The following is a 22,435-nucleotide window of genomic DNA, read 5'->3' as shown; positions in this document are numbered from 1 at the left end:
TGTGCTCTACCACTGAGCTATACCCACTCCCCCTAAATTAAACTAAATTAAATTGTCTTTTACTTCCCCACGTCTTCCTCAATTTCCAAAGGCTAATATTCCCATTTCCACTTTATTTTGGAGCTATTCATTTTGGCAAAGTGTTGTACATTTCGATCTTCTCCAGTTTCCATTTAGTCCAAAATTACCCACTTTGCTTGTCTAAATCTTCAGTAGTTATTTTGGCAGTTTTAAAACAAAGAATCCAAATGGTAAGAGGGTGGGAACTTTGCCAAGTCATTCTTGGCTTCTCTAATGCACTAGGATTTTTGTTTTAATCATCACAATAAGAAGAGACTGGGAAATGTCCCTTGGATTTGATAACTGGGAAGCAATTCATAACTTGGCAAGCACTATTTCAGTTGGAGGGGTAGGGACAGAATTCAGACTGGGTGATTTGAGGAGTGAATGCATGGTGGAGACAGTGAGCAAGTTCTACTAGTTTAAGAAAGTACAACTGGAAATAAAAGGCAAGCGATAAGGAGGTAACTGGAAAGGGAGTCAACAGCAGATTCTTAAACGGGACAAGTCCTGGGCTTGTATATAAAATACATGAACTTTTTATTGAAGTATAGTTGATTTACAATGTTGTGTTCATTTCTGGTGTACAGCACAGTGATTCTATTATACGTTTACATATTATATATATATTCTTTCTCAGGTTATTTTTAATTATAGGTTATTACAAGATACTGAATACAGTTCCCTGTGCTCTACAGTAGAACCTTGCTGTTTATCTATTTTATATACAGTAGTTTGTATCTGTGGACCTCAAACTTCTAATTTATCCCTCCTCTCTCCTTCCCCTTTTGGTAACCATAAGTTTGTTTTCTATGTCTATGTGTCTGTTCCCATTTTGTAAACAAGTTCTTTTGTGGCATTTTTTTTAATTCCACATATAAGTGATATCATATGGTATTTGTCTTTCTCTGTCTGACTTACTTAGTCTGATCATCTCTAGGTCCATCCATGTTGCTGCAAATGGCATGATTTCATTCTTTTTTATGGCTGAGGAGTATTCCATTGTACATCCATATATGAACTTCTGATGGTACATTATACAGAGCACTAAATTTTACTATGTCAACCATTGCTTCATACCTCTCCCATTTGTTTCTGTTGTTCTTGTTCATAGTTTTTCTAAATCCAGGATAATGCATAATCTGACTGGGTTACAGATTTCTCCCTCCATTACAACTGGCTCGACCTTTAGAACCAAGGGTGTGCTTTCTTTCCCAAGGCTTTCCTTCCACCCCTTCCTAATAGTCTCATTCGTTGGTTTCAGTGGAATGGTATTTCTAAGCACATGTCTGGTCCCAAGAGCTAAGAATGCTTATCCGCTTCAGGTGAACTGTTTGCCTATTCTTCCCTCTCTTCCTGTCATTTCTCATCCTATATTTGCTATCACTTTCCTATCACTTAAAGATGTGTTCGTTTCCTTTAGGGTGTGCGTCTGTGTTTGTGGTCACATGCATGCCCTACCAAATTTCCATCATCCTATGTTCAGTTCCTAACCTTCACAGTATAAATGATTTCATACTATTTTAAGCATCTCTTAGCTTTCAGTTCTTGAGGCTGATTGACTGCTTGGCTATTTCAGATGCTTTTATCTTGTAGTCATTTCCCAAACATCTATGCTTGCCAACCTTGTTGCCAAGTCAATGGATAATTCTGTCCCGGTGTACATCTCCCCACCACACTGATGTGTGCTGGACAAAACTGTTTACCTTAGATTATAAGGATTTGGGTCTCATTTTATTTAGACTGTGAGCATCATGAGTTTTCAAAACAAAGAGTTTGAGAATCAGATCAAGTTCTATGCAGACCAGTAAACCATGGGTAAACCATTCTGCCCACATTCCCAGGCTGCTGGGGAGTTTATTGTTGGTTTTAATGAACCTTGAAGAGCTTTCTTAAGCCACAGACTTTACGAAACAAAGTAAGATTTTATATTAAAGAGAATACACATATCCAGTCTTAAACACTAGCCTATACGAGCCAGAATCAGAAATAATGTTGCAAAAACTGTAATAATACATAAGGTGACAGGGAGCTCAATTTCTTCCTTCCAATGCTGAATCTACTAATCTATCAAACTCCACAGATGCAATTTTTATCTTTGAGGTATCCCTCCTTTTTTTTCTCCTACCTTCACATGAACTCCATGAAAATTCCTGAAGGGAATGGCCAATTCCTGGGTATGGCTGTACATCCCCCTGGGCCAAGGATGGTACAAGGCATATCATAGAAACACAGTGTTCTTTACTGGCTAATATTCTCCTTGAGGAACCTGGTAGGCTGGGAAGAATTAATCTATCAAAGTGGACTGAAGTCCTTGCATGCAAAATGCTAAAGAAACGTCTTCCTGGTGATCTGATGTCCTCACTGTATATATCAGCTTTTCTGTAACTGGCTTAAATAGCCACACTAGCAAAGCAGCATTTTCTAGGCACTTGATGGGATGTTCAAAGGCGGCTCCTGTTCTGTAGGTTACATAGACTTGCTAATTTTTCGCTGATCTCTTTTGTTCACAAATACTAAGTGATCTGGGATTGTTCAGCACTATATTCTTCAATAGTCATTGGAAGCCCTAGGCAGACATATGTAAACAGAATTTTATCTCCCCCTGCCCCCCACCTCCTGTAGGCATACTTCCAAGAATTGCTTAACGTGAATGAATGTCAAGGTTCTTCATCCTCAAAACAAAACAGAATTTTTTTTGGTACACTAAATCGGTCTGCGACTGAGGATGAATCATGATACGACCCTGGCATGTTGAGAAAAGAGGCCCACACTTCGTTCAGGATAACACCAACTTTTTTCAACGGCAGCTGAGCTGTTAGCCGTCACCTACTGGAGTCAGCAGAGCAGATCCAGCTAGAGGAGCAGCAAAGAGCTTGGGACTGGAAGTGATTTGTCTTCATTATTGAAAAAGAGATTCTGATACAGATGGTCCCATTCTAAACACAGCACTATAGCCATACTTTAATTCACATGTAGAAATAAAATTACTGTACCACTTTCCTCTAATCCAACATGTACCTATTATTCAGTTATTCTCTGCAAAATACTGAAGATACAAATACAAGATGCATTCTCTGCGTTTATAGAGCTCATATGTAGTAAGAGAACTAGACATATATAAATAAGGTGATTTGGGTCTGCCAAGGGCAGAGGATGCGCATGTAGTATTGTTAGAGCAGGCAGATAGCTAGATATGAGCAGAGAAAGGGGGACGCAGGCCAAATGGCAGGAACTGGGCCAAAAGGAGGGGCACGGGCCAAATGCAGGAAACCATACATAATGTAAGCACTGGGTCTGTGGATAGAGAAAGAAAAGCAGGAACCTGCAGACTGATAAGCGATGACATATTTTGGGGTGACAAGTGGTCTGGAGGCCAACAAAGAAAGATGGGAAAAGGCAGGAATCTCCAGTGTCCGAATGTGACCTTTGCTCATTATGCCCTCATTTCAATAAAATTAGCCTTGCAAATAAGAAGTACTCTTCATGCACCCATGACACTTCCAATCCAGACTAAGGACGAAAACGACCACCTCCCTTCAGGAAGGTGGAGCTGGGATGAAAATCAGGGAATATGACCCCAAACTCTTCCCTCCGCAATGAATATTCCACCCATTCATTTCTACACTCTGTGTAACCAACTTGCCAAAGAAACCAAGGGCAGCTGCTCACCTGAGCCTGCCGCGCCCCCCTTGAGAGTGTACTATCCAGCCCTTAATAAATCCCCACTTTACTTTTTCAACCTCCGAGTCTTGTCTCTGAATTCTTTCTGGAACGGGCCAAGAACCTGGACACGGGCTACATGGGCCGGCAACAATATCTCACCAGTTAGACGGCAAATTCCTGGAAATCAAGGCTGGGATCCTATACTTGCTTTCATCCACTCTGTGTCACAGATACAGCAGGCGCTCAGTAAATACTCTTCGAATTTATTCACACAGCTCACAAACAAAGGAGTCTTGATTTGCCATTGGTTTGTCTTGCTGCGTGATGACAGCTTAGTTTAAAAAACAAAACAAAACCTGAAAGATAAGCTCCACTGGGGATATATTATGTCCACAAATAGTATGTTTTAATTCCACCAACTCTATAATCCACATGATATCTAATATTCATGCACATAGTATGAGATGACACAAGGAAATTCCTCCCAATGAAGTTTAGCTGTTTTTTTCTTTCCAACTGAAGCTGTGTTCTTAATATGTTTCTTTTCATAAGCAACTGAAGTCCAATTTAAGCTACACATGTAATATGCTCCCCACCACCCCCAATCCCCCCGGAAAAGACGTGGAATTATTACAATGTTTCACACTATCATGTACAGCAAACTAGAGGTTGCACTTACAAAGGAGACACAGGAGTTTTTTCAAGCTTTCCACGCAATGAAAGGCATGTCACATTCTGCCTTTTCAACTGAAACATGCCAAAGCCCAGAGGGTCGGTGACTGTCAGAAATTCAACGTGAGAAAAGCCCTTCAGATCACTGAGAAGAATGCTACCTGCCAAGCAATGAATCAAACCTACCCGAAATTACTACAATTGGATCAGAAACATCCCTTTGGTGGGCCGCATGTCATTTCTGACTGCAGGAACCGTAAGAATACAGTCAGAGGACTGAGAAACATGCATCAAGTGTCAATGAGAAATTCCGGTTAAGTCCACTCTTCCATAAAGCTTATCTTCTCCCTTCTCATTCTCACTAGAGAGAAGCAGGCTGTAGGCTGCTCACATGCATCAGGCTACAGGTATACACCAGCAAACCAGTGGAAACAAAACACGATAAACAGCAAAAAACACTGGGATTGTTTAGCCTGGACGCAAGAAGCGGGAGGTGATTTCATCACGCACATGAAGAGTTGGAAAGTGGGAGCAATCTGGAAATGCTCCATCTTCTCCAAGCGAAAGGCAGATGGGATTCATTTTTTGACAGACAGATACAGAGAAATCTTCCTATCTTACAGGTTTTAAGAGTAAATGTGTTCCTGAAAAAAAGTCACGGAAGTGCTTTGATTTTTTTGAGAGAGATTATTCATGCTGGTATTTAAGGGCAAAATTAATAACCAGCTGAATGGCCTCACATAGGCAGACTGACGGTGGACGCCATGGAAGGAAACTTGGTAGCCAATAGACAGCAGAAGAGTGGAACTGTTCATAGTCCGGGTTCTGGTCATGTCCCACATGGTGGCCACCAGCCACACGGGCTACTAAGCACGTAAAACTGGCTAGTCTGAATTGAGATGTGCTTGTAAGTACAAATTACAGACTGGATTTTAAAGACTTGGTACAGCAAAGATCTAAACCATCTCATTAATAATTTTCTTATAATTGATACATTTTGAAATAATATTCTAAATATATTAGTCAATAAAATACAGTATTAAACAAACTTCAATGCTTTTTTTCCCCTTTTTTAGAATGTGGCTACTAGAAAACGTAAGATTGCATATGGGAATTGTATTTGCTGCTTGCATTTCAGTTCTATCAAATGGTGCTGCTCTAGAATTAGTATCCGGATGGCAACAGAGACTGACCTGGAGCAAGTAACTTACTGTTTCTGCATCTGTAAAATGGGACTAATAACCAAAAAGAAATCAAGAAATGCAAATCAAACTACATATCACCTCACACCAGTCAGAATGGCCATCATTAAAAAGTCTACAAATAATAAACGCTGGAGACGGTGTGAAGAAAAGGGAATCCTCCTTCACTGTTGGTGGGAATGTAAATTTGTGCAGCCACTATGGAGGACAGTATGGAGGTTCCTTAAAAAACAAAAATAGACTTACCATATGATCCAGCAATCCCACTCCTGCACATGTACCTGGAGGGAACTCTAATTCAAAAATATACATGCACTCCAACGTTCATAGCAGCACTATTTACAACAGCCAAGACATGGAAACAACCTAAATGCCCATCAACAGATGACTGGATAAAGCAGTTACACAATGGAATACCACTCAGCCATAAAAAAGAATAAAGTAAGGCCATTTGCAGCAACATAGATGGACTTGGAGATTCTAAGTGAAGTAAGCCAGAAAAAGGAAGAAAAATACCATGTGATATTGCTTATATGTGTAATAAAAAAAGACACAAATGAACTTATTTACAAAACAGAAACAGACTTACAGACATAGAGAACAAACTTACAGTTACCAGAGGGTAAAGAGGGGAGGAAGGAATAAATTGGGAGTTTGAGATTTGCAGATACTAATGAATATAAAATAGATAACAAGTTTATACTGTATAGCACAGGGAACTATATTCAATATCTTGTAGTAACCTATAACAAAAAAGAATATGAAAACATATGTACATGTATGACTGAAACATTATGCTGTACACCAGAAATTGACACAACATTGTAAACTGACTATACTTCAATTTTAAAAAAATCTACTCCAAGGATTTTGAGAGGGTTTCATAAAGTAATATATGTAGAACAGTATCTGGTACATAGTATATGCTCAATAAATTTGTTAATACTATCCCGTGCACACATCCTTTCTGCAGATCACCATGACATGTATGTGCTAGTTCTCTGTTTGAACCCCCCAAAGATGGGGAACTCCGATTTCCTTGAGAAAGCCTATGGCATTTCTAGACTTCTCTGAATGTGAAAAAGTTTATTCCTGGAATGAGTAAAAAACCTCTCTTTACAACTTTGAATCTTATGAGTATGACTGTGCCAGAGGCAAAGAGAGAAACTGGTCATATTCCAACACTACATTTCTATAGAAATTGTTGAAAGACTTTGGTTGGAAATGAGGATATTATATATTCCCATGGAAGTTCATGTCAAGAGACCTAGTGCTGATCCAGCAAAACCCCTTTAAGAAACTGATCTTCAAAAACGTGATTTATCATACATGCTTCACCAAAGAACCACCCTTCTCTTCTTATCAAAGGTGTCCCTTTTGACCAAGGACACCCTGCTGTTGGGAGGCACATGGAGCAAAGACAGACAAGGACACAAACCTGAGCAGATGGCTCAGCCCAATCACAGGAGTGGCCAAGGCCACTGCCAATCTACCCAGTCACATCTGAAAACTAGTCTTCCCCTTTTCCTGCTCTTTGTGCCAGTTTCAAAAGCTAACGCTTTGCATATTCAAGTATTTAGCGAAACAGTTCTATCTTAATGATAAGCCATTAATGAAAAGGAATATGATATGGATTTCCTAAGCATGTCTGGATTTTTTTTTTTTTAATGGAGTTACTGGGGATTGAACCCAGGACCTCGTGCACACTAAGCACGTGCACCATCACTGAACTATACCCTCCCTGCTGTCTGGGTTTTCTGAATTTTCCAGTGGTTCCTCAGGAAGCCCACTTTCATACACAAACATCTCAAGCTCTTTACAATTCTAAGAGTTTGTAATCTTCATATATTAGGTCTGTGCCAAGTGAAAATGCAGCTCTTTCCCTATTTCCAAATGACACGTCTACCCCCAGGTAGAAGTGATTCAGCAATGCTCTTCCTGTCAGTCATCTCCATCCTCCATCGTGTGTGGAAGCTCTGACAGACGGCGAGCATCAGTGCTTGTATGTGTGTTGTGTTGCGTGTGTTTGTGTGCACGCACATGCACTCTTATATTCCAGTAGAAGCTAAGATTAAACTTGCTGACCCAAACTTTAGGCTCCAAGGCAGTCTGGTGTATCAGAAGCCCAATGGGTCTTGCAGAGCAACAGCCTGAGTTGCAAATCTTGATGCTGTGGTTTACCAGCTGCACTGGTGGCTTCTTTTACACCATGTGCCTAAGGTCCATCAGCTTCCCTTTTTAGTATGAAAAATGAGGCTAGATAATGGAAACCACTGTGCAACATTATTAAAAGGATTAGACATGCTGATTGTAAGGCACCTAGCCTGGTACGCAGGCTGTCGTAGATAATCAGTAACTGGTAGCCATTGTTGTTGTCTTCCCGGATATTGCTAAGTCTTGCCCCGGAGATCCTCAAAGGGCTATTGTCACCCTGCTGTCCATCACACTCTACTCTCTAACATGTTCTAGAATTCTCAGCAGAGAGTTGTGCTCTTCCTCATTCAAGTCCTCTACTATCAGAACTGCACAAGTAGATGCTAATAAGAAAATAGATTCGATCAAACATTAAAATTAGAATTTACCACCTGAGTTGTTCGGACAGAAAGAGGGCATAACCAGAGAAAGCTCAGTGGAAGTATAATTAAAACTGGGTCTTGACTAACAGGTAGGATTTGGGTAACGGGGGCTGTGGTGGAGAAAGGAACAATTGCGGTCTTTTGAAATCGGTGTGGGTCTTGCGGGTGGGTGACTTAAGGGAGACAGGCCTGATAGTGGAAGGTGGGTAACAGAAAGTTAATGGCTGTCGTGAGTAAACTGGATATGGGACCTGGAACACCATTTTTTTCTGTTCAAAAAAGAAATGTAAGTTGTGTTTTTCAGGGCCCATTCAGCAGTGTTTCATTTTAACTAGAAAAGATCCAAGAGAAAGCACCAAAGAACTTTCCTTACAGAGTCTGCAAGGTCATCACCATCCCCTTCCTCTCCCTCATTGGCTAAGAAGATATTCTAGCTCAGAATGTGTTAGTTCAGGTGCAATGAAGCCCCGTTAACAATACTGAATCATAAAAATGAATGGAAGTCGATACGAAATAAATTGAGTTAATTCTGAAGACCAGAAATGGAGATGGAAAAAATAATTACTTTTTCCCCCAAAGAAAAAAGACTTGTTGAACTACTCCCACACACATAGATTTTAATTAAGTGGTCTGAGACAGCTGTGGGGCAGAAGGACGTACTGCTACAGCAGGTGGCGGGGTCAGAAGCTTGGCTCTGCCTCATACCACGAGTACGACCTACCATGCCTAGTGATGGTTTGGGGGCCAGCGGGGGTGGGGGGGACGAATTACACTGAACGTAGTGTGGCTTTATAGGAATTGATGACTCAACTGAAAGAGGTCTAGGTTCTTTGGGCTCTTTGGTAATATAAATATATGCAAATAATAACATTTAAGTGTTTTTTAACAGATATAAATGTTAAACTTAAAGTAAAATGTAAATTTAAATAATTTCATGTTCAACTACTTGATAATGCCAGTGGTTGCATTTATTCATGTTATGAGTAAAAGTGTCAAGGGATGGATACCAAAAATATTTACTGAGTGGTAGGGCTCAATCACTAACCAATCAGAACAGTGTCCCCCTCCCTGGGGCAGATCCCCAGCACCCCCAACACCGCCCCGCCACACCAAGTGGTTGGTGACTGTCTTACTGGCTGTAACAAGAGATGATCTAAGAGGTGTCATGGCCATAGGACTGAGGTGGTAGCGGGGCCTTCACAGGGCTTAGAATAGCATCCGTTTACCTACTGGTATACAAGTATTTCAATATTTTTACAACCAGTAAGGCTGTATCAGTGTACACCAGCCAAATCACCCAGAATATGTCTAATGTACGCATGAAAGGCAGAAATCAATAGGGGAACACCCAGGAGCAAACTCTGTAAGGAGAGATTACTATAAGCCTTAGTCTTACCATAATTAAAATCTTTCCTTTGTGTGTGTTACATGGTATGGTTTTAAAAATAACCACCTGAAAGAACCCAAAATTCAAATATGCATCACTCCAAAACTACAGTCTAAGACCAAGGCAATGGTGCTTGAGTCCCATGAAGTTGAGAGCTTTTCTCAACACTGCTATTCTTCCAGAAGTAATGAGCTGTTCGCTAACATAACACTAGGGCACAAATGTGCAGCTAACCCTCACGCAGACAAGTGGAACGCAGCAGCTTCTTTCTCTCCAGTCAAGGCACTGAAGGATCATTTGTGCATTAGTTACTTAAGATACTGTTTTTAGCTGCAGCATATTTAATTACAAGAGGCTCATAATTAAAATATACCTAGAGAGGCAAAATCAAAAGCAAGTATGTTCCTTGCTACAAAATACCTAAGTTCAACAATGATCACCTTTATTCCACGTAGGAAATATCTCCGCATTTTCACCGATCTTCACATTTAGGTCAGTGTCCAACCTTTTCTAATAGGAAGACCTCTCTTTTTCAATTTCAAAAAATTCTAGATTCCCACATCACAGGAAAAAAAAAAACACCTGCAAATTACCTACTGACCAAAAGCTGGGATGAATAAATGTTAAATGAACTGTGTTTTATGCATCCCAAGAGCATATCCATACTCCTAAAATGTAGTAGTTTTTATATGTGCTGGATGACTTAACTGTTCAGTTTACAAACCAAGCTTGGGTTGACCTCTCCATCCCGGCAATAAGCCTGCGCCCCAGCCGGCAGTGAAGATGCTCTATTTTACAGTATCTCCAGGTCTGGTTTTAGAAATGGACCAAAAGACATGGAGTAATTAGGTTTCACTAATAGTCTGTTATCCCCTTCAAATGAATTGCTTGATCAAGAAGCTATGGAATCCCCATAATAAATAATGAGTAGATTACAACCCATCAAAATAACCAAATATCTGTATTTTGCTTAATTGGCCCACTCCAGGCAACACGGCTCAGGATGAAAGTGTAATCCTACGATTCAAGGACTGTGATCCCTATTTCCTCCTCAGTCAAAAGCTACGTACAAACTGACAGGGAACTGCGCCTAATCCTCTCTGGCTTGCTTTCACAAACAGCTACTGTTAGCTCTTATAAATAACCATCCATTAAAATGCTAGTCGAAACATCAACAAAATAATCCCAATTAACGAGAAATTTTGAAGGGTGAACACAGTGTTTATCACCTTGGAGCAAGGGTGCCACACACTCACATCTGCAGAACACTGATCCCACTCAAACTCACAATTTCTAAAATATCTAGAATTAAAAGTGAAGTTTAAAAATACTACTTTCACGGGTTTAAGGTGTTAATTATCACTTGGATATTAATCCTGTTAACAGCACTAAATTAAGGACCTGGGTTATATTTAGGAAGCCACCTTGTGTTAAAGTGAATGCAGCTGCTTCTTTTACAGTTATATTCTGGGAAAACGTCTCCTTCTAAAAACATAAAGCACTTACATGCAATTCATATTCAAACAATCCAAAAGGATGTTAAAGTAGCTCATGTAAATAACTGTTGATACTGTAATAGCCTCTAGTTAGTCAAAGACCCATCCTTTATCCTTCACCTGTAGAGTGTCTCTGAAGCTGTACTGTTAACAGTGCTGTACTTTTCTTCACCAAGTAGAGCTGTCACTGCTTAGACTCTTTTAATCAGTTTGTCTTGATCATGTGCTTCATATACTATCTCATTTGTCATTTCTACTCTAAACTCAATAGGACCAGTCAACTGTTCTTCATCATTCTATTCAAACTTTTGAAACGATGTCATTATTTTCCTGCGTAATCTTTATAAAGGAGTGTAACACAGCAAAACTGCAGTTTGGGCAATTTTTTTTTTTTTTTGAAAGAATCAAATGACTTCAGCTTCAGTTTGTGAAGTATAATCAAAATGAGTTCCATGCCTTGGAATTTGTCTTGTTTGGACACTCCCCTTCCACTAACCTAGCTCTTATCTTTTTATTCTGTTTATTCAGTCTGTTATTTAAGGACAAACTTTTTCTGAAACATATTAATGAAAGAATTATTCCTTCAGAAACAGCACCTGCAGCAAGAAGACAAGGTCCTTCAGAGCCTTTCTGATGAAGTACATTTTAGCAGTACCATTTTTCTCAAATTCTTTACCTTCATTCTCTCAACAGGCACACTCAGCACAGAACAGAGAGGCACCTTTAGTTGCCAATTTATTAATGTCAATCCTCAAACAGTGGAGTCTGTGTTTATCCTGTTTTTATCATCAGTAATTACTGTCTACCCATCTAACAGTCTGTTTCTTAGCCCTTCAACTATTTAACAAGCAACAACTTTCTTAAAAACGATAGGGGGAAGCGGGTACTGCGGGGTACTGAGGACTAGGAAACACTGTAAAGATAATTTTTCAAGTATTGACTTAAATATTAATGTATACATAAAGTAAGCCAACTTATTATGAACCCTCAAAGTGGACTATCAAAATCTACCAGCGGCAAACATTTCCTAGACTACACAACTCCAAGTACTCACCGTGGGTGATCTCAAATCTTCAGAAGTCTGAACGGTTTGGAGGTGTTCAGAGCGGCTGGGACTGTTTGTGGGAATGAGCAAACATCCCATCCCACATTTCTGAAATCAACAATTGTATCTGCATATGTTGCTATAGGATTAGGAGAATTATCTTCAGAATTCTTTTTCACTAAAATTCGCATGAAGAAGAGTTTCTATTTTACCTATCCAGCAGGTAGGTAAGAAAAACTCAATGCCCAGGCACTGTAAGAAGTCAATTTTAGGTGTCTTCCAATCTACCCCTACAGTTCATCTACCCACAGAAAGCAGAAAACTGGTCATATTACGTTTTAAAAGAAGGCTGCTGGTATTAACGGCATCAAGGTTTGTAAACAACAGTGCATCAGAATGAAGCCTCAAGACAGATACTTTATACAGCTTTCCACCCACAAGTGCAGGAGCTTTTCTCTTACCACTAGATAGGACTTCTTGATTTGGTTAGGAACATCCTAGGTGGCTTTCACAGAGCCTTAACCATCAGCTGTAGTATAGTCCACAGCACAAAAAGGCTTCCCTGGAGATCACCACCTCCCAGTTACCCAAGAAACCATTACTGTCCTGGGAGATACATGTATCACTTTGACATCCAAAGATTGCCCGGTAAAAGGAAACTCCAGATGCACATGTGCACACGCGCACACACTCAGATACACGCACACCAGAGCATGGCTGGCATGCACCCTGCCTGCACGGGTTACCATTTCCATGATAATAGAGCACCTCCAGGTGCACTCCCGAAAAACACCAAGAAGCCAGGTTGTCATTTACAAAACCAAGAAAGCACTGTAAAGGTGGGAAATGGCAGACTGCCAGCCGACCACCCTGTAAACGAACAGGGCACCAAATAACTCTGGCGTCTCCCACAGAACATGCCAACGTACATAATTTTAGTCACTTCCACCTTGACCAAGAGGAATTAAATTACAATAGTTCTTAAGGGATGCTCAGAATAATTCCAAGAAAAAGTATCATTAGATCACGCGCCCTTCCCGGAATTAAAGTTTTTTTCCTTGTATTTAAGAGATGGAGAGCTTAACGCCCCCTCCCCAAACACACACACCACAAGCTTTCCAACTTCAAGACTCAAAGTATTCGGACTTCAGAAAGCGGAGAGTTCATTTGCATATTCAAGTAACTTTAATACCACAGAAGTGTTAGAAAGGAAAGGTGACAGGAGCCTATGGGTGATGCTTTAGAAATTGCGCGCGTCCTCCTCCATGCCCCTCACTCTTGTGCCCTGTTCCCAGTTTTCTCTTGATAAACAGCGTGGTGTCATGCCAGAACTGCAAGTCCCATTCTCCCCAGCTCGCCTCTCGCTCCCCTAGGGGACACTAGAAATGTGAACTGTTGTTGCAGCCTCCTGACACTCCGCTGATAAATCAGAGGAAACTGCAAAACTTCTGGGCTTGCTCGGCTATCCTCCGGGGGCACTGAACGCCCAGAATGCCCACGAGCAGATTTGCTACGGAAAGGGAACCCTCAGTCAACCTGTTTGCAAAGCCCGCAGAACTCCCCGCCCTCCCCTCCTAGGCTCAGAGGCTGCCGAAGCAGGACAGGGGACCCCCTAGCTCCCCTCACCAGTACCCACAAAATAAGCTGGAAGGGAACAGGGCTCCTGCTGCCCCAAACCTAAGGCTCGGTCCCGTTGCCGGCGGTCTGTGCCCAAGTCTCTGCGTGGGGTCCCTCCACCTTCCCAACCCAGGGGACTCCGCACGCTGCGCCCGGCCAGTCCGTCCTTTCCTCAGCCTCAAGCCAGAGGCGTCCAGGAAGGCTCCGCTCGCAAGTTCCAGCGTCTGGCCGAGAGAAGGGGTGAGGGAGACCGCCCAGGGGGAAAGAGCAAAGTCTGCGCCCCCGGCCCGCCCGCCTCTCCGGGCCGCTGCCACCTCTCGCCCGCGCCGGCCAGGGGTCGGGTATCCCCCGCTCCGGACGCAGCGCGGCCGCACTCACCCGCCTCGCCGGAGCCGCCGCCGCAGCCTCTGGGAGCCGCCGAGCCCCGAGCTTCCCGAGCGCAAGAAAGATGGTGGTGTGCGTCGGGAGACCACCCATTCCAGCGTCTGGCAACCCGGCGGCGACTCTGGCTCCTCAGCACTGAAGGAAGAGGAGGAGGAGGAGGAGGAAGGCACGGCGCAGTCGGACGCCATCTGCTGTACACCTCTGCGCTGCCATTGGCTGTCTGGTGCGTCCCCGGGAGCCGCGGGGCGAGGGCCACGGGGAGCTACCTTGCGCCTCGCCTCCCCCGGCAGCTGCGCCCCGCCTCCCCTCGCTTTTCCCTCCTCCCCTCGGCCTCCTCCTCCCCCCGCCCGCCGCCCCACCTCCTCCACCCCTCCGCCCAGCGCGTGCAGCCGCCGGACCCTCCGCTCAGCCCTGCTCCCCGGACGAGAGCCGCGGGCGCCCTGGCCTCAAGCTCGGCTCCTCCGCTTCCTGCGACTGTTTTCCGCAACTTTGAAGCTTCGGGGTGCAGATGCGGACCGGATGAAGGGACTCCCCAGCTGGCCCGAGCCTGGGGTACCTAAGCCTCTGATGGCCGGGGCCAGGGGCGAGCGCTTTGCGCCTCGGGTATCCAAGAAGTGATAGGGAAGAGGGAGGGAAAAAAAGAGTAGGGGTGCTTTACTCCCCATTTAAAACCCCGAACCTCTCCCCAACACACACACACACATACACACGCAGACCCATCAAACCCGCAGATCCCATCCGTAGCCTGGCGTTCCTCTGCAGTCCCCGAGCGCGAGAGGGCTTCAGTTTAACAGGGGAAAAGACAAAGAAGATTCCAGCGGGATACGTGGGAAAAAAGAAAAACGGGGAAAACTGGGGATAACTCGGGGGGAACGCCAGAAGCTGAGTCCGCACCTGCCTGGACATGCCTCTGTTGACAGGCTTCCAGTGACTGTCAGCCCACGCCGCCCAAAACCTGGGAAAACCCCCAGCTCTGGCTTCTTTTTTGAAAAGGTTTGTTGTCCAGGACGCAGAAGGCAGGGAGGGGGCTGCGCTTCGTGTGGGTGGGGGAGGGGAGGGAGCGTCTACGGCAACTGGGCGGTGGATGCCGGGCGGGGGGAGAAGGCGAGAGTCGAGTCCCACCAGGTGAGGCAGGAGTGCAGAGAGCACGTGGGCAGGCTGGGCGCAGTCACAGGTCTGAGAGTCCTTTGCTTACTCTCTGACACTTGTTCCAAACCCTCCCGGTTTCTGACACCTATGGTCTAGGAAACTTCTTGATTTTGTTTAGAGAGATGAAATTTCTTCAAAAGGGAAAAGGAGGGGGAGCATGAGGACTACATATTACTAATTACAGGATATTTTGCCTGTCATATCTCTTTAAATGTGTGAAGCCAGCGACAGCAGGGATTGTATCTTTTCTGTTTGATCCAATGCTTGGCACACCACGGGTGCTTAAAAAGAAGCAAAATAATCCTGAGAAAATTAAAGCTTGATGTCACAGCGCAAATTAGATTTAAGAGATAAGTAGAGCAGTTAGGGTTGTCACAGGGAAAAAAATTAAAAGCATGTAAGTACCATTGGACAGGGAAACATGAATATGATTGTGAGGGGTTCAGATCCATCTAGCTATGGGACTGGATTCTGAAAGCTGGAAAGAGAACCCACCTTACTTAATATTTTAAACAGCAATTTCTGTTCTCCCAGCGAACACTGGCACCACACTCTAGGTTTTGCCCTTCTTTCTGACATCACTGTCTTAAATCAGCTGCCATCCAAATCCTAGAATATTTCCCCAAATCCAAGACCATGATTTATTACTCCCAAGAAATAAAATGTCAGTCCCCTGAGACTGGGGAAAGAAAAACTGGTCCATTATGTTTTATTTAATCTCAATATGTACAGATCAATAGCCAATGAGTCTCATTTTATGTAACTTCAGGAACAACAGCCAAAGAAAAACATTTCTGTCTTCCTGAACTGTTACGTCCCGGCTTCCCCAATTTCAGTCCTCCCAGAAGCGATACAACATTCTGAGACCATAACCCATGCACGCATCCATGTGGTAGAAAGATCTGTGTTTGAAACCCTTCTGGAAAGGGGCCATCAAGGACCCACTTCTGAGTATGCCATTTATGCACAGCTTTATAGTTACGTATCTTCCTCCCTCTTCAGACAAAATCGCAATGATACCTATGTTTTTCTTTAGGCTAACAATTTGGTTGAAATGTGCATTTTAATTTGATATACTGGCCCATCTCTTTAACCTCTCACTCTATGTCAGTGATCATTATGGTACTCAAAAATATTTTCATTCTTAATGTGTAACTTTAATCCTCTGTTGCATTGTTTGTATTTGGTCTTCTGTATTTTGAATCTAGATTATAAGAGGTAATAGCTGCATGGCAGTTATGTCCTATACACTGGGCTTCTTAAAATCAAAAATAAATAATTCATAAGAATAAAATCTAAATTATTTCTAAAATACAAAGAACCATGAATTAAGCATTGCTACCTTTTGTTAGTTTACTGACTCCTTTAAACTACAAAATAGTCACTCTTCATTTACGTGCTATGTCAACAAAAGGTATTTCAGTATAGTTAAATACTATAAGTTGCCTGAACTTTCTCTAACATTGTTCAATTGCATACAAATCTGGCAGAAGGAAAAAGCAGACCATTCTAGCTCAAATTCCCAATTTATATTTTAAATATACATTTTACTGATAATATGAGTTTCCTGCCAAGAGAGTCAGCTTTGGTTCTTAATAAAAGCACTGCCCTCAAAATATAGATTAGGTTAGAAACACTGAAAGGATAACCTAGGCAGGTAAAGAGATATTTTCAGCAAAGATTGGCAGGGAGGGACTTTGGGGGTAAACAAAGAAAGGCTATGAAAGAATGTAGCCCTAAAAATAGGTGTCGTTATTATGTGTAAGGAGTAGATCACTATTGCAATGTGAAGAACAAACTGGAGATTATAAATTCACATAACCCTACATATACAGATGCCAAAGGGTCCAATCCCCTCTAGGCTTCCAGGGAGGATGAAACAAAACAATAGAACAATAGAAGAGGAGAAGAGGTTGGAGGAGAAGGTCTCTTGAGACCTAGTTACTAGTGAGAGCCAAGGGGGAACCACAGAGGAAAGCAACCCTATACTCTCCAAATATCATTGGAGTTCCTTTTGGTTTTGTGTGTGTTTGTCAATTTTTTTTTCTGAACATGATCTTCCCCACAGAGTCTAACAAGCTTGGATGAGAAAGTACTATGTAAGTAAAACAGAGAAACATCAGAATTAAAGGAATAAGAGATAAAGAAGGCATGCAGATAAAGGAGTCTGATTTAAAATCAGAGAGAGAAATGCAAGACTGAGCCAGGATTTTGGACTCTCCACCCAGGAAGTCACTGCCCAGTTCCCCATTAGCCCCTCCACTAAAGCAATGAATTGAGTCAAAGGCTCAGTCACTTTGGGAGGCAACGCGGGAGGAGGGGGAAGGGAAGAACCACAATTGTGTCGTTTACACAATTCATTTCAGGCCAATTCCAGGTTGGATGAGAGTCCATGGCAAATCTGAACATTTTTTTTCCTGCCAAAAAAGAGCATTTAATCCTGGCAGACAAATGTAAGTTTTGAGCTTGGTCCAGTAATTTGATTTTGATGTGTCAACATCTTGAAATACAACGTAAAGATAATGTATTGAAAAGTAGTGTAGTGGAACTCCACTGGCTTCTGGCCCAGCTCAGTCCCTCGGAGGGGCTCACACTTTTCCAGTGGACATAGCCTTCACCAACCTAGTTAGTCCTGAAGCGTCAGCTTCAGTCATTCATTCAGCAAGATATTTGTTGAATGTCTGCTATGTCCCTGGCACTGTATCACATGCTGGTTGTCCGGGGACGCAGCGGCCTGAGTCCTTGCCCTCACAGAGTTTACAATTGAATGGGGATGTCAGACAATAAACAAACTGGTATACACATGGTTATAAACCTATAAAATAAAAGAAACAAGTTTTGTGGAAAAGCAACGTAGGAGAGGGGAATAGAAAGGAAGGATTAGGCTCAGATGGGATCTCTCAGAGGAAATGATGTTTAGGCTGAGACCCAAAGGATAAGAGGTAAATAACATTTAGTGAAGATGTTGTAGCCCTTAGGCATCAGGCTAAGTTCTTTGCAAGCATTATTGACTCATCATAGCTAGCCTAGGAGGTAGGCACTGTGATCAAGGCCATTTTACAATAGAGACAGGGAGAGTTTAAGCAGTATATTCAAAGGCACATGGCTAATAAGTAGCAAAGCTAGGATTTGGCCAGGCAGTCTTTACTGTGTACCTTTAACCCCTAAGATGCATTGCATCCCATATACGTAGACATCAGCCAAAAGGGCTTACCAACCTGTAGCCAGTGGATGGTTTTAACTCTGAGGGATATGATGTAATTTAGACTTTTCAAAGATCACCTGCGTGCTTTGCAGAGACAAACAAAGCAGCAAGAGTGGAACAGTTGTCCAAGCAAGAGATGAGGGTGGCTTAACGGAAAGGGAAAGGACTATACAGGCTGATGGGTATTTGGAAAACCTTGTCCATCTCTTCATTTTTCCTTCTTCCTTCCCACCTCTCCCCAAGGCTGGCATCCAGGTGTTTACCTTAGGACCCAAAATCCTAAATTCTTGACCTGAGTCACTGGATCTTGGGTCTGCTTTCTTGTCATGTGTTTGTAGTGTGGACTGGAAGAAGAGCGATGAGCCCCTCATTTGGCCAGCTCTTGGACCTTTGTTTCTGAGCACTTCCCAGAATCCCACCTCCATGCCCAGTGTTATCTGAGTCCTCTATTTGCTGCTTGTCCTCCAATACTATTTATTGACCAAGAGATCTAGAGTGTGACCATCCCTTCTTCCCTACTACTTTCTAACATCACCAAGCCACAGCAATATCAGGAGAGGCAGTCACTCAGTCCACACTAAACAAGAAAACCTGGGCAGGCAACCTCTATATATATAAGAAACAACTCTGATTAATTTGGAAACCATAAAACCCCTGGAGTGACAAGTTGGATCACGTTCATAATGACTTGGTTTGTAAAGACCAGGTGTTATGTAGATTGGAGCTTGTTATTATCCAAAGCTTTGGCAACCCTAATCCTCTTCTACTGGGCACAAAGCCAGACAATACTCACAGGCCTGACTTTGATGAGATAGGCACGAGAGCCTCGATCTTCAATTTGCTGTTTTCCAAGGACACTGGACTATCTGATGGGCAGCAGGTCCCTTTACTGGTAGAAAGGATAGAAAACATTGGAAAATGACAATACTGCCAACAGATTGCAAGCTACGGTGTTCATCAGTGTGGTACTTGGGGTGGAACAAACAGGAGAGGGTTTTCTCGTTTCTTACTCATTTAAACTATAAGACCCAATTATCTAGGAAATAAAAATCCCCAACACAGATGATGATGAAAAAAATTATACACGGAAACTTCATAACTAAAGCTTGCTAGCATCTTCATCTTAGATTCTGAATTACATCATTTTCCTTGGTGCTCCCTCATTGATTCTCCATCTTTTCCCATATTATGTGCTAGCTTCCTGAAATACTCTTTGTCATATCACTTTGATTCGCAGGAACCTACTCTTCTCTTCATCTTGTCACTTGGTCCCTTCATCAATATCAGCTCCTCCGAAAAGCCTTCCCTGACCCTCCCCTATAGAAAGAGGATGGTGGGTTCCATCTCTCTGTGTCTCCTTATGCTGCCTGAATGGACTCACAGCATTTATCACAATTAGAAATTTTGCTGTGCCATTGTTTCAGTGTTTATTACCTATCTTCTTATCAAAAATGTAAGCCCCATAAGGACTAGGCACACACCTCAGACTGACAGTAGTACTTGATACACTGTGGCCACTCAATAAATATTTCATGAATGAAAGAATAAATGAATGACGTAAGTGACTAGTTAGCTGGCTTTTGAAATCCTTCCTACTCTGGCTGCACCTACCTTTCCAAGCACATTTCTTACCACTGCCCAATAACATCCTTCCCTCTGGTTTCAGGAGTCTCCTCGCTTGTCCTTTCACAATCCATGAAGCTTTGATTCAGGACCTCTCCATGTCTCCCTCCCCAGCCTTGCAGATCTGACCTCCCCTGAGAAATTTTCCTAGATCTAATTTCACTTCACATTTATCTATTTCTTCCCTTTACCAAACTCCTATAATGCTCACTGTCTGTGCCATTCAGTTTTTCAATTAACTATCTGCTGTCTCACACTGTTCTCTAATGGTTTCATAGCCATGAGCCTAGTCCGCTCAACTGCATTATTCTTCCTTGAGGGTAGAGGCTGAGACAGACACTTCCTTTCTTTCCTTCAAAGCACAACTTTTGGTACACGGCAGGCGTTCAGTAAGTACTTGTTCACAGACTAGGTATGTGGAGAATCTGAACAAAAGGTTGAGGCTTCCTTTGGTCATGGATGTTGAGAGGAACACTCATTACCTTACGTTTATGACAGCTGGACCGTTATCACCTTATGTTTGTGGGAGTTGATCTTGCCAGGTGCCAGGCGAGACCGTTCATTCATTGAACAAACACTGACTGAGAATCTGCTTCGTGGCAGATACCATTGTAAGTGCTGGGGAGAGTCCTGGGGGAGATGATTATCTGAGGAAACAGACACTTACTTACATTGCAGGAGAACAAGCTCCAGAGGCGTCATGTGATTATGGTGGAAATCCCAAGGAGAAGCAGCTAACCTAGTGCCGAGTGAGTTAGGAACACCTTCCCACGTTGGATATATCTGGCCCAAAATCAATGTCAGAAAAAAAGAAAAAGAAAAATTCCTTAGATTTTGTGACCTGCTGGCTCAAAATAGTTTAACCTTGTAGCATTTTTATAGTGTGCTATGCTCCACTCATGACTTCATTCTGAACAGTCACAGCACGGGCTCTCTCACAAACAACAATCTAGGGAAAACAGAATTGCCAGTGCAACGTCCATGCACCGTAGCATCATCCCTTCTGCTCAGATACTCAGGATATGAACTCTAAGGGTGCGATCTTTATACCCCTTTTCTCCCCTTAGCTTCCTCGGCACCACACAGTCCTTGCTTTCCTCTCTTACCAATCATTGTGTGTTACAACATATTAGGGTTCTAGACTGAGCTGCTTTTCCCTCTCCATCTACACTTTCTCCTTAAATGAATGTGTCCACGCCCATGATTTCAGGTCATATATTTTTACTGAAAATGCCTAAATCCATTTCTCTGGCTGTAGTAATCAGTACAGGCTAAGCTGTGCTACAGTAGCAAATGAGCCCCCAAACCTCAGTGGCTTAACACAAGGTTTCTTTCTCTCTCATCCTATATGACCAACAGTTTAGCAGAGGGAATGGTGCTTCAGATAACCCACTCAGGGACCCAGGCTGAAAAGGGCTCTCCATCAGAAACATTCCTGGTCACTCTAGTAGCAGAAGGAAAGGCAACAGAGAACTTCAAATTCCCTCTTCTGTGCTTCAGTCCAAAGTGACATAGTCCATTGGCCAGAGTAGTCACATGACCCTCACCAAAATGCAAAGTGGTCAAAAATACAGAAAAGCACATGGATATACAGTGAACTATAACTATCTCTGCCACAACAACATGGGGCATCCTTGGTCCCCCAATTCCCTATCCAAGTACTTGCTTGCCATCTTTTTTGACATCACTTGTATACTTTGAACTGAACATTGATTGTACTTCATGCTGAACATTGATTTTCCTCCCAAAACCAGCTTCCCTTCCAGTCTTCCTTGTCCCAGTACATAGCACCATCCATTAAAATTGCTCCACCCCAACCTCTAAGAATCATTCCTCCTTCATTTTCTCTCACTTTACTCACATTAGATAACTAATTCTGTTATTATTCTATCCCCCAAATAAATTCTACATGCATCCACTTCTTTCTACTTCCACTACCCACCACCCTGATCTAAGCCACCACAGTCTTTCACTTTCCTTACTGACCTCCTTTCTTACACTCATCCTTACACAATCCATCTTCTACAGAGCAGCCAGGGTGATCTTTTTCAGTGGTACACTGATAAACTCTTTTCCCTGCTTAAAACCTTCCAATGATTTCCCAATACACACAGAGTAAGTTCCAAATTCCTTATGCCCAGCTCCTGTCTTTCTCTGAGAAGTGACCTCCTACTTCTCCACTTGGTTGTCGCTAAACCACAGCCTTGCACACCAATTTAGCACTGTCTTAGGGCCTTCAAGTCAACTCTGCTGCGTCTGGAATGCTTACCCCCCAGACCCGCACATGGCTCCCTCCCTCAAGTCATTCAGATCTCAAAGTTAGTATCATTTCCTCAGAGCCGGCTTTCTGGGC

The 22,435-nt window shown here is 42.8% G+C and overlaps 1 protein-coding gene across 1 annotated transcript in view; it reads right to left on the bottom strand.

The window, feature by feature from the left end:
• THSD7B (thrombospondin type 1 domain containing 7B) overlaps nt 1-14,387 on the bottom strand; it is a 763,775-nt gene extending 749,388 nt beyond the window's left edge. The window contains exon 1 of the mRNA XM_074363581.1: nt 14,100-14,387. The gene's annotated coding sequence lies outside the window, so the exon portion shown is untranslated. The remainder of the gene's footprint in view (nt 1-14,099) is intronic.
• Nucleotides 14,388-22,435: the final 8,048 nt, after the last annotated feature.

The sequence above is a fragment of the Camelus bactrianus genome, chromosome 5 (assembly GCF_048773025.1).
Source record: "Camelus bactrianus isolate YW-2024 breed Bactrian camel chromosome 5, ASM4877302v1, whole genome shotgun sequence".
NCBI lineage: Eukaryota > Metazoa > Chordata > Mammalia > Artiodactyla > Camelidae > Camelus > Camelus bactrianus.
This window is presented reverse-complemented; position numbering and strand designations above follow the sequence as displayed.